Genomic DNA, 12,179 nt, shown 5'->3' on the forward strand with positions numbered 1-12,179 from the left:
GAAATGAGCTTAACTCATATTTCCAAGTGTGTGTACTTTGGGTTTACATAAGGCAAAATTGTTTGAAATTACCTAAAGTCATCTCTTGGTCTTGAAAACCCCATTGCTGAGAGCAGGCGTATCTTTAAGACAGAGGACAACACGAGATTCGTTCATCTCGTTAGTCACCATTGAGCCATTTCAAAAGATGTCTAGGAAACTAACACATATGTTCACAGCGTAGTGTCAGATCCACCTCACAGTATCAGAGACAGGAAGGCGCCGGTACTGTGAGGTTGTCTTCTCCATTTTGTATTGTGTGTGTGTTTTACCTTTTCCAAGTTCTCCAGAATGAACTGGGGCTCTGTTCTCCTTATATACCAATGGTTTTTAAAATGGTACTGCTGTGTGTGTGTGTTTTCTTTTGTTTTTAAACTTTGAACCAATCCAAGAATCTTTTTTTTTTTTTTTTTTTTTGAGACGGAGTCTTGCTCTGCCGCCTGGGCTGGAGTGCAGTGGCCGGCTCTCAGCTCACTGCAAGCTCCGCCTCCCGGGTTTACGCCATTCTCCTGTCTCAGCCTCCCCAGTAGCTGGGACTACAGGCGCCCGCCTCGTCGCCCGGCTAGTTTTTTGTATTTTTTAGTAGAGACGGGGTTTCACCGTATTAGCCAGGATGGTCTCGATCTCCTGACCTCATGATCCGCCCGTCTCGGCCTCCCAAAGTGCTGGGATTACAGGCTTGAGCCACCGCGCCCGGCCCAATCCAAGATTCTTAAATAAAAAGATAAAGGTCTTCAAACTAGAACTTAATGTTCCCTTAAGGCTTGAAAATAGAGGCACAAAGACTGTATTATCCTCTATGTTAGCTTAGTACTTACTCTGCCCCAGGCATTAACCTCAAAACTTTACGTGCTGTAGCTCAAAGAAATCCTCAAACCACAGTTTTGAGGTAAGTAAGTGACAGGACTGTCCCCATGTTAACGAAGAGGAAATTGAAGCTTCCAGATTTTAAGAGATATTTCCAAGTTCATAAACCCTGTAGATGGTGAACCTAGATTCAGTCCTACATTGACTGACTATCCCTTCCTTAGTAACTATAAACTACAAGCATTCTACTGCCAAGGCAGATCAACTCCTATCTCTTATTTCTACCTCTATGAAGTATGGCGAACCCTGAACATTGTCCTGTCTATACCTGAGAAAAGTGCTCTGCTGTCTCCAACCTTATGTCAATTCAAGAGCTAAAGCTTTCATGAAAGTTCCCAGATCTCCTTCCTGATCTTCAAGTTAGAGAGATCTTCAAAATAGATTACATGTATAGGGTTTCTCCCTATCTTGGAAACAGATACGCCAGGCCTCCTCAAGCCTTCAGATGACTGCAGCTCCAGCCAACAGATTGAGTGCATCTCCTGAGAGGTCCTGAGCTAGCAACATCCACTCCTGAATTCCTTACCCTCCGAAACTGTGTGAGATAATACATGTTTGTCGTTTTAAACTGCCGTATTTGGAGTAATTTGTTATTGAGCAGTTGAAAACTAATACTCCATCCTATTCCTGGGACCTGATACCACAGAGCTGAATCCCTGACAATGGAAGGGTCACGATCGGAATAAACCAGATTAAATAACGCATGTAGGGTTAAGCCATAGCTGTCCGAATTTGTTCAACCATGGTGTGACTTTGTCAGGACGAGAGACTCAGTTCACACAGAATTATTTCCCCTCCCTCATTTATTTGTTCCCTATAGAAGAGAATGACTAATCACATGAGTATGAAGTTTAGAAAATTGGGGTTCAAGTCCTTTATTTGCTATTTATTAGATAGTCACTGGAAACTGATTTAACCTCTTTAAGATCTGATGCTTCAATATCAAACAGGGAGAGTAATAGTACCTTGTGGGGTTGTAGAATTCCAGGGGCCACCAGGATTTCATAAGGATCCACTTAGATAATGCACATCAAACACTTAACACGGGGACTGGCGCCTATTAAGAACTCAAGTAATAGTACTGTCATTATTATCAGTAATAATAATTATCAAGTTTCCTGATACCAATCAAGAGAAAGTTTCTTTAATTCCAAAGGCTTCCCACCATTTAACATAATCCTGATAGACAATGTGTCATAGCAGCTCATTGTTCTAGAAATGTGTTCCATGCATGGATTTCCTGCATCAGAATTATCTGAAGTGTTTATTAAAAATGCAGATTCCTAAAATGAATCTCAGAACCACAGAATCAGAATCTTTGGAGTGAGAGTTGGGGAGGGAGCAGTGGAAATCTGCATTTTTTAACAAGCTCTTGCAGCATTCTAGCACTCAGAAAAGCTCCAAGAACACTGTTGTAGAAGAAAGAAGATTCATCTAGAACTGAAGGATCCAGGGTTCAAGTGTGACCTCTGACATTTACTTGTCAAAATAAATTACCCTTTCTAATTCTCAGTTTCTCATCTGTGAAGAGGAAGCATAAATCTGCCTTTCCTAGCTCTTAAATGTCAGCTGAGATAATAATAACATTAACTGACTTGTATCTACTCTGTATGTTGACAAAGTGATTATTCCTATTTTGTCTCATTGAAACTCATGACAGTCCTGTGAAGTCAGTCTTTCTCCCTGTTGAAGTTGAGAGCGGAGGTAGCTGAGGTTACATTACTTAGTTCAGGTCATACCATGACAGTTTGTGCATAAAGCAAGGTCTCTGACACAAATTCAAGACGCATTTTTCGTTCCCTAATGTGAACTAAAATCAAGGTGCTATGTCAGTTTGCTATTGCTGTGCATTTCTTTAACCGTGACTACTGCTTTGTTGTGTTACCTAGCACAGAGGAAGGAGACCAAGGGAGGAATCATGTTCTAATTGCCCAGATCACAATTACACACACAAAGAGCAATAATTATTTTAAAACAAAAACTGTGAGGTCATTGAAAATGCATTTCTTTAGCAACGCCGTTAGAGAAAGTGTCAGTCTTGGTGTGTCAAATAGTTCTAATTTGTGCACCATTAAACTCACTCATCATAAATTATGAATCTGATTAACTGTGTTCAGTTTTTCTGGGTCATTATTTTGTTTCTTCTTCGTAGTATTATGCAAGGAAAAAACATTTGGAAAATTGTTTGTATCCCCTGCATGCTCCGTGAATAAAGAAAAGAGCTTCAAATGGATACTTTCTATTTCTATTAGTAACATTATCTGCTACTATACTATGTTAATTGGCTGGATAGGTTTCCACTGAGTTTGGAAGGTAAGAGTCTGGGATGGTTTTACTTAAACTATAGGATGTGGTGTACATGTCCAATAGATCTTTGGGTGCTAAAGGTGTGGGTTCCAAAAAATAATCGCACGTCTTCCAGAGTAGCTAAACTGAGACCAAGGAGAAGCCTTTGTGGCCGGGAAAAAGCAAGTCGTATGTATTCAGTGTATTAAGCAGAGAAAACAAACTGCTTTCAAATATGAATACAACCCTGAAGTCACAAAGTAAGATACTGAACTGCCCGTGCTGATTTGACATCCAGTTGATTCTTACATGGTAACTCCAGGCTGATAGTTCCAGGGTGAGGTCTATACTCAACACAAGTGTCTTCGGTCAGAAGTAGCAGGAGTAGAACTAGAGACGAGGATTTGAGTGCAAATGACTTCTTTGGGATGTGTTCTCAGATGCCCTGAGCAAGTTTAATGGGGAAGGAAGCAAGCAAGCTATATTAGGGTGCATGCATGGAAGTGTAGGTTTTTTATGTGAGCAATTGGAGCTTAGTCCTACTGGGATCTCTGTGACACTGAGTTGAACACACTTCAGAGTTACTGGCCCAGAGCAAGGAAGCTGGAAGGTATTTATCCACCAACTCCCATCTATCATGGATACTCTCAGGGTGTTAAGACACTGGCACTCCTGACATTCCCTAAAGTGGCCAGATAAGACTCTTGGGTGGAGAATCACGAATACTTGCAGTTAAATGCCCTTAGCTTGACTGGGAAGCTGAAGAGTTTCCTATAACCCAGAAGCCTGTGTCAGGGGTAAGTTTTTAAGGCGTAAGAACTCATATCAATTCGCTAACTTAAATGATAATATCATTACTATAGTAATGATATTTACACTACTAATGCAGCAATAGCCATTTACTGAGTGCCTGCCATATGATAGTTACTATAGTAGGTCCATTACATATCTCTTTTAACCCATACAATCTTCTCCTATCGAGGGCATTATCATTCACATTTAATAGATGGGGGTGGTGGGAGATTCGGAAAGCTTCAGCAACCAGACTAGGGTTACACAGTTGGAGAAGAAAGCCAGGATGTGACCCTAGGACTTTGAGCGTAGGATACATCCTCTCCACGTAGCAGGTTGCACATATACATTTGTTTAATAGATGAATTGAATATACATAAAGAGTTATTTTTTTTTGAGACGGAGTCTCCCTCATAAAGAGTTATTTTTAACTTTTGACACTTCAAGATGGTATCTTTGTTGACTTGCATCTATCTTGACCGTTTTCCAAACCTCACTTCTCACCTGCTTGTTTAACCTTCATAGAAGGTTCAACTGTATTCTGTAATAAAATGCAGATACTTTTAGTCATAATTGAACACATTTGTACCTTCTGTGTGGATACAAGGCCTCAGGAAATTGACACTGGAAATTTAGGGCCGGTCAAAGAGGCTCAGATATGCTATTACGGACTCTGTATGCAAACACAGTCCCCGCACTCTCTACGGTACCTTCCTTCCTTCAAGTTAAGCGAATGTGCTTCATTTAGCTTTATATAATATCTAGCTTTTCTCCTGTGTTGGTTCACAACAAAGATTATCAAAATTTAAGAGAAATACGTTGGCTCTCCAATAAGGTCTGAACTATGCAGATGTTGTTGGGATAGAATTTAAGAGATAAGCTGTTTCCTACCACAGGAAGTTTCTGCTACTCATAGTGGGTTCATAGCTGAAAGATAAAAGTTTAAAAAAAAGGTTTCAAATGCTATGAAACTCTTTTCCTAATGCAATCAAGCTGAAACTCCCAAGTAACCTGGTCATAGGAAGAAAGATTCTCCAGAGTGATTCAGCTTTTAATCTCTAGGAGTCTCAGCCCCTAGCACGCTGTGTTAATCTACTTGAAGCCCTAAGAAAATGAGAGTTTGGAATAGTAAACTGTATAACTACTTCTGTGTACTTTCCCCCCACCTCCAACCCCACTCCCAAAACACAAGAGGGAAACCAAGGCCATTTTTTCCAAATGGACCGAAGTCTGAAATACTGGCTTCTATTTCTGAACAGCTCAGTTCTGAGCTTGTTTGCCCAACTCTGTAGTACAATTAATTTCACCCTTCAGGGATTTGTAGGCATGTTGACAGGTCCAATGCCAAAAATGAAGTTTTACTGGAAAGGATGTTTGTTGGGAAAGCAAAGGGCTCAGGGACTAATTTGGTAATAGGCTGTGGAGACTTTCTTCCTAGGTCATTGGTTCAAATCTAGAACCTGCTTGGCGGTGATGGGAAATCATTACCATTTGACGGCTGCCTGACAGGTAGCCAGGAACATGTTGGTCTCGGGCAGCTCTCTAGGCAAAACAGCCACAGTGACAAGAGGAACACCAACCATTACATGGAAACACAGTAACTGAATTACCAAGTTTCCCCCTCAACAACTTGTTACTTAACTGATTAACTGCTTTATCAATTTAACAGATAATGGCCCACCAAAAGACTCCAGTGCCTACCTCTTAGGTGTGAAATCTGATTAAAACCAGGAAAAGAAAACTAGAACGTAATGAGAAATGAAGAACAACAAAAAAAAAAAATTACAAATTTCTGTCAATCAGGGACATATATCTGAGCTAAAACATCTATACGTTTCTATAACAAAGGCCAAAAATCTTAACAGGCCAGAACCGGTACCAGGAAAACATGCAGAGACAAACCCCAAATAGAGTGACTAGAGGGAAAAAATGGGCATATTTCTATCCAAAAGGTCCTGACAAGACTTACAAGGCTTAGAGCCATGCACGGCCCATTATGGGAAGGTTGGTGCCATAATAATTTCGGCATGGCCATTCTCAGCTGGAACCAAATTACCGGATTGGATCTCCACAGGAGTCCATTCCTAATGCAAGCTGGGCCAGACAATGAAAACTTGATTCTAAGCAAGGGAATTTCCTTATGTCAATGGGCTTAAGCCAAAACCTTTAAAATTATTTTAATGTCATTTTCTTTTAATGGGACATGTAAGTACTAAAAAAATTATAGGCATTAAAAGGGTTTCTTTGGACTTCCCTTCCCTGCTTTTATAATTGCCTTTTACGGAACAGAACTTTTAATGTATTCTGAATGTTTTACTCTGATATGAGAAACTTGACCCAACCTTCATATTCTGAGATGGGTTCCTCGTATTTCCCTCTATATAACACTCAGGATAATCACAAATTTGAGCTCAACATGTGTTTTTTCCCTGAGACTATAAACCAGTGGCGTTTCAGAGAGGTTACAAGATTTATTCAACATGGGTGTTGGCCAAAGAGAAGAGTGTGTTACAATGGCTTAGAAATAAATGTTTGAAGCCGGGCAACTGGTTATTTTGCAGAAAGCACCAGAACCTACCCATCTAAAGGAGGCTCATGCCCTTCAAAGTACACCGGTGCGAGACAGCATGTTGGTTTCAATGTGGGTTACTGCCTTAGGTTTGGCTGCAGTGATATCATGAACAACCCTCCAAATCTGAGTGGTTTACAAACACACAAGCTTTGCACAGTGTTGGCTGTGGCTCAGCCAGCCTTGGCCAGGCTTCACTTCACGCCAGCTCCAGGTGCCTCTCATTTTATGTCCCAGGTTGCAAAGGCAGCATCTGACTGGGGAGTGCTCTTCCCATCATAGTGGGCAGGATCAAGGAAGATGAGCAGAAGCACATGGAGCCTCTTATAGACTTGGCTTGAACTAGCACTTACTTGACCACGTCTGATCACATCCCGTTGACCAAATGGGAAACACGACCAAGCCCAAAGTGGAATGGTGGGTCAAGGGGAGAGAGAATATTTGCTGAACATTAATACAATCCACCACAGTCAAATGATTTAAAGCCCTCTGCTGAAGAGTGATACTGTTTTATGACTTACCACGTGTACTAACAACTCTAGTGCTAATATTCATGGAGCAACTTTCTGCTTAGTACAGGAATGTGCTAATCACCATACACATCCATTACACCACGTTATCCTGTCAGATCTCCAACAGAGGAACCTACCCCCATTTGACTGAGGACCAAAGATAGCCTTGTGCAGCAAAACCCTGCATTTCAGCCCTAAGACCTGCACAGAGGACCTGGGATTGAAGCCCATGCGTTCTAGACCCAAGCCTGCGCTCTTCTGCAGTTCCTGGCTCTGTGCTGAAGACGGGAATGGTGGGAGGAGGGCAGCAACCCCCACTTATCGATGGGAGAGTTGGCTGGGACCTTCCAACCAAGGTAGGCATCGCTGTCACTCAAAGAAGGAAGAATCTATTTTGGAAATACTTGGAAGATGTTTGGCTAATACCGGAGGCTAAAGTGGCTGATAAAATTTGGTAATCTCCCTTGACGTCTGAAGTGAGATGTGACTATAAATTAATGAGGCTGACTTTATGTGTCTTGGTACCCGGTTTAGGAGAAAATTCTGAAGCAGTGTCCCCTTGCAGTCATCATCCTCTGCCTGGAATACAGACTAGGAATACCTTTACTATTGTGGCTCATGCATTATTAATTGTATAGAAAGGAATGAGTCTGCTACTACAACATAAGTGTTCTGAAGGGACGCTAACTAATATTTTACATGTATCTGACAACTTTTAAACATCCAGTACACACTGTACTATGCATAGGACATTAAAAACAAAAACAGAGATGGTGTCTGCTCTCAGGGAGTTTACAGTTTATAGGTAAAGACAGACCTTTGCTAGATAAGCACATTACTGGTCCTATGATTACAAACTGGGTACATATATTTTATTAATATCTGAAAGAGAGGGGCACAGTTCCAGGAGAGCATATAAGCAAGATGAGGAAGCCTTCCACAGGAAGTGACAGAAATCTAAAAAAGGAGAGGGCCCCACATAGGTGAAATGTGTATGTGTGTGTGTGTGTGCACATGCATGCATTGCTTCTGTGACTGCACTTGCACATGTTCATGAGTGTGTGTTCTGTGCATGCACGTGTGTGTGAGGAATGACAGACAGGGAGCATTCTGGACTGGAGAGACAATATGTACCCAGACCTTGGGTGGAATGAAAGGAGGACAGTGTTGTCATCCAGCAGGGCTTACGTAAAAGGCTGGTGCCTTGAGTTTCCTCTTTGGCTGGGACCCTCCTGAACCCTCTGGCATGCAGCTGCCTCTGACGGAGGCCAATTGCCTGTAACTCTCCTTAACTTAAAATCAAGTTCAAAAAGAAAAGATGTCACCCCTGGTAAGATAGTTCTCACTATCTCCTGCAGTCCCTGTTTTGCAAAGAGACACTCTCCAGCTATGACAATTAAATTCCCATTGCCTTACAAATAACTCAGGTTTGGCTAAGGAACTGGACCCTTCACAGATTAGAAACCTCTGTAACAGAACCAGCCATGTGCCATCAGCTTGTACGGTCAGTCCTTTGTTTAGGGCATTCAGTACATATTGCCAAAGGCTCACTATGTTCCAGAAGCACAGGAGAGAGAAATGACACATGCAGCCCTTCCTTCCATTAAGGAGCTCCTGTCTGCTGGAGAAAACACACCCACAAGCATGCCATTGCAATACAGTACACTGAGATAGGCTCCAAGAGTTGTGAGCAACACTAAGAAGAGACCTCTCACTCACATTATGGACTGGGATGTCAGAGAGAGCGTCTTGAAAGAGTTGAGGGTTCAGAAAATGCATGGACAATTACTAGTAACTCACCAAGCAATGCAGGGGCACCAGTAGCTCTATCAGAAAGAACAGTAAATGCAAAATCATGGAAACATGTGATAAATAAATAAATATCCACACAACACACACACACACACACACACTCACACGTGTGAAGAACACATTAGAAAACACAATATATCACAATATAAATTAGAGCATTTAGCCTGCAGATCAACATTTCACGTGGAAGAAGTTTATGGATTATTAAGCCTCCTGTTGCTCAATCTGCAGCAATATTGCTTTATGTTTTCCTTGCAAAAGAGCAACTGTGCTTTTTGCTTCCAAACTCATCTCATAAGGCTTCCCTAAAGCACCACTAGAATTCCTGCCCAAACTCTTGTCTGAATATTGCATATCTTTGGGAACAGGGTTGCATGCATGGTTGACTTTGGTGTTACCAGCATGGTTACTGTGTGTTTTTTTTTTTTTTTTTTTCTGGACTACAGTGTCCCTGAGCCCTCGAGGACTTCTGCACAGCACATAGCACCAAGAGCTGCAATGGGCCGAATAATAGGATTCCTTACCTCCAACTCTCAGTTAAAAGTCATCTGCACCGAGAAGACTTCATCCAGTCAGGAGTCACCTTTTTTTTCTCCTTTGATTGGCCATGGGAGGACTTGCTTTATTGTGTATCCTATGTACATAAATAATCTCTCCTACTAGACTGGGGGATCACAAGGGGCCTTGCTTAATCCATTTGGGACGTAGTATATAGGGTGATAATTACAGGAAGAGCTTCGAAGCTCTGCCACATTTCTGCTACCTGACTGCAGGCAGGTAATCTTACAAGCCAAGCCCTGTGTTCTTCCTTTTCAGAATGACAAGTTCATCAAAAAATATCTTTTAGGCATTTACCATGTGGCCACCGTTGTGCTAGAGGGAAAAAAGACATAGACCTGGCATGGCTGATTAGAGAGAGAAAGAAAAACAGAGAGAGACAAAATAGAAGAAAATAGTATTTGGAACAGTAAAGGGAATATAACTGAGGATATATTACAAAGTTGGAAATCATGAAAGAGTAAAAGAACCATTTTAATAATCATACGTTTTAAAATGTAGATGAAATAGACAAATTGTTAGGAAAGGAAACAAGTTCCAACATTTTCTAATAGGAAAAATTTCCAAAACTTCCAGTACAAAACTGAAAATTTCAAGGGGATTTGTAACATTAAGAATTGGATATACACATACATTTTAAAAAATTTTTGAATATCTGTATTGAATATATATAATTTTGTCATACATATTCTGATTGGATATATATAACAAATATTTGTATTATGATTGAATATATATAACTTATATTCTGATTCAGTCAGAATATAGATACATCCTATATTATCAGATTATATGTATATATATCTGTATATAATAGATTTTATATATAAAATATATCTAAGTCTCTCTCTCTCTCTCTCTCTCTCTACATATATATATATACACGCACACACCTACACTGGATATATGCCAAGTTATTCAAGTAAAATTTATAGTTTAATCTTACCTATGAACAAAAACAAAAAAAAATCCAGAATAACACCTAGCAAATCAAGCATATAGATGTGTTACCCCAATAAAAAATAATAGTAACAACAGCAACAACAACAACATATCCTAGTCAAACACAATTTATCATAGGAAAGTAAAATTAGTTTAATAATGAAGGTAAAATATCTGTCAATACTATTAATTATACTAGCAGATTAAAGGAGACAACTTATAATCATCTTGATTGAAATGGAAAAAGAAAATAAAACCACAAATCATGATTTATTTTAAAAAATCAGTAAAGTTAAAACAAGACAAAAGAAACAATGAATTAACAATTTTTATAATCTAAGGATAGAATAATTTTCCTAAGCTAATAATGGGTATCTATCCAAAACCTAGAGCAAGCATCTGTTCTTGTCAGTGAAACTATATTGTTTTTGCATTAAAATCAGGATTGTGATAAGGTTACTATTACACTTTCTGGGTGACATTTTCCTGGAGGTCCTAACCAACTCTATAGGACACGAAAAAGAAATGAAAGATATAACACAGGGAAACAAAGACAAAAAACTGTAATTTTTTGCAGATGAATTGTTGTTGACAAGAAAAAATCCAAGAAACAATAGGCTACTTATTATAATACAATGAGTAAGAGTTCAAAGACATTACAGTCTGTAACTTAAAAAATGGAGAATGCTTCTATACACAAATAAGTAGCAATCACAATGTGTAAATTTAAGCTATTCTTTTCTTAATAGCAAAAATACAATGCAATAAAATAAAATGTAGGCTACCTGGGAATAATAAAATAATATAAAAATAAGATAGATACGTGTCAAAGTAGAGAAAACATTAATGAAGGACATAAAACAAGATGTAAATCAATGGAGTGATATATCATGCCCAAGGTCAAAAGACATTGTACCTTTGGGATAGCAATTCCCTCAAATTATTCTATAAACATAAAAAGATTTGAACAAAACTAAAGAGCTGTGACAGGAGTAGACACATTTTTTTTTCTAAAGTTTATTTGGAAAACTAAAATGCTGAAGAAGCATTTTACATCAAGTGAAAAGGTCAAAAGATTCAGTAGAAAGCATTGGGACACAGGCTCTCCAGATAGGGAGAAGGATTAATTTTGATCTCTGCTTCACTCAATATTCAATAATGTATTTGAGTTGGATTAAATATCTCCATTTGAAATGTAAACTTTAAGTTTTTTTAAAAAATTGCAGTATGACTTATGGCCTTGGCATAAGAAAAGATTTCTTAAATAAAATGTATCAAGTAAAATCCTTACATGCAATTTTTAAAATGTGAGACTAAACAAAATGTTAATTAAAAATCCACAAACTGGGGTGAGGCCAAGATGACCAACTAGAAGCAGCGGCACTCAGAGGCTCCCACTGAAAAAAACGTAGTAAGTGTGTGAATCCCTCACCAGCAGCCAAGGTATCCAGGTTCTGTCACCAAAATTGACTAGAAGGCTGGTGTGACCCATGGAGAGAAGGAAGAACAGTGTGGTGTGCCGGCCCACCTGTGAGTCACTTGGGGCAGGGGAGCCCTCTCCCTCCAGCGGAGGGAGGCGGTGAGTGACAGCGCTACCCAGATGGGGAAACTGTGCTTTTTTCATAGAACTGTGCAACCCACGGATCGGGAAATTCCACTCTCGAACCCACACCACCGGGGTCTAGTGTCCTAACCCTGGAAGGCACAGATTCTTACAGCCTCTCAGCCAGAATTGGCTTAAGCATACCAAACTTGGGGGTGGGGAGGCTGGTGTACACCACACTTGGGGACCTCCTCTTTTG

This window comes from Rhinopithecus bieti, unplaced genomic scaffold (genome assembly GCF_001698545.2).
Source record: "Rhinopithecus bieti isolate Rb0 unplaced genomic scaffold, ASM169854v2 scaffold_12151, whole genome shotgun sequence".
Classification (NCBI taxonomy): Eukaryota; Metazoa; Chordata; class Mammalia; order Primates; family Cercopithecidae; genus Rhinopithecus; species Rhinopithecus bieti.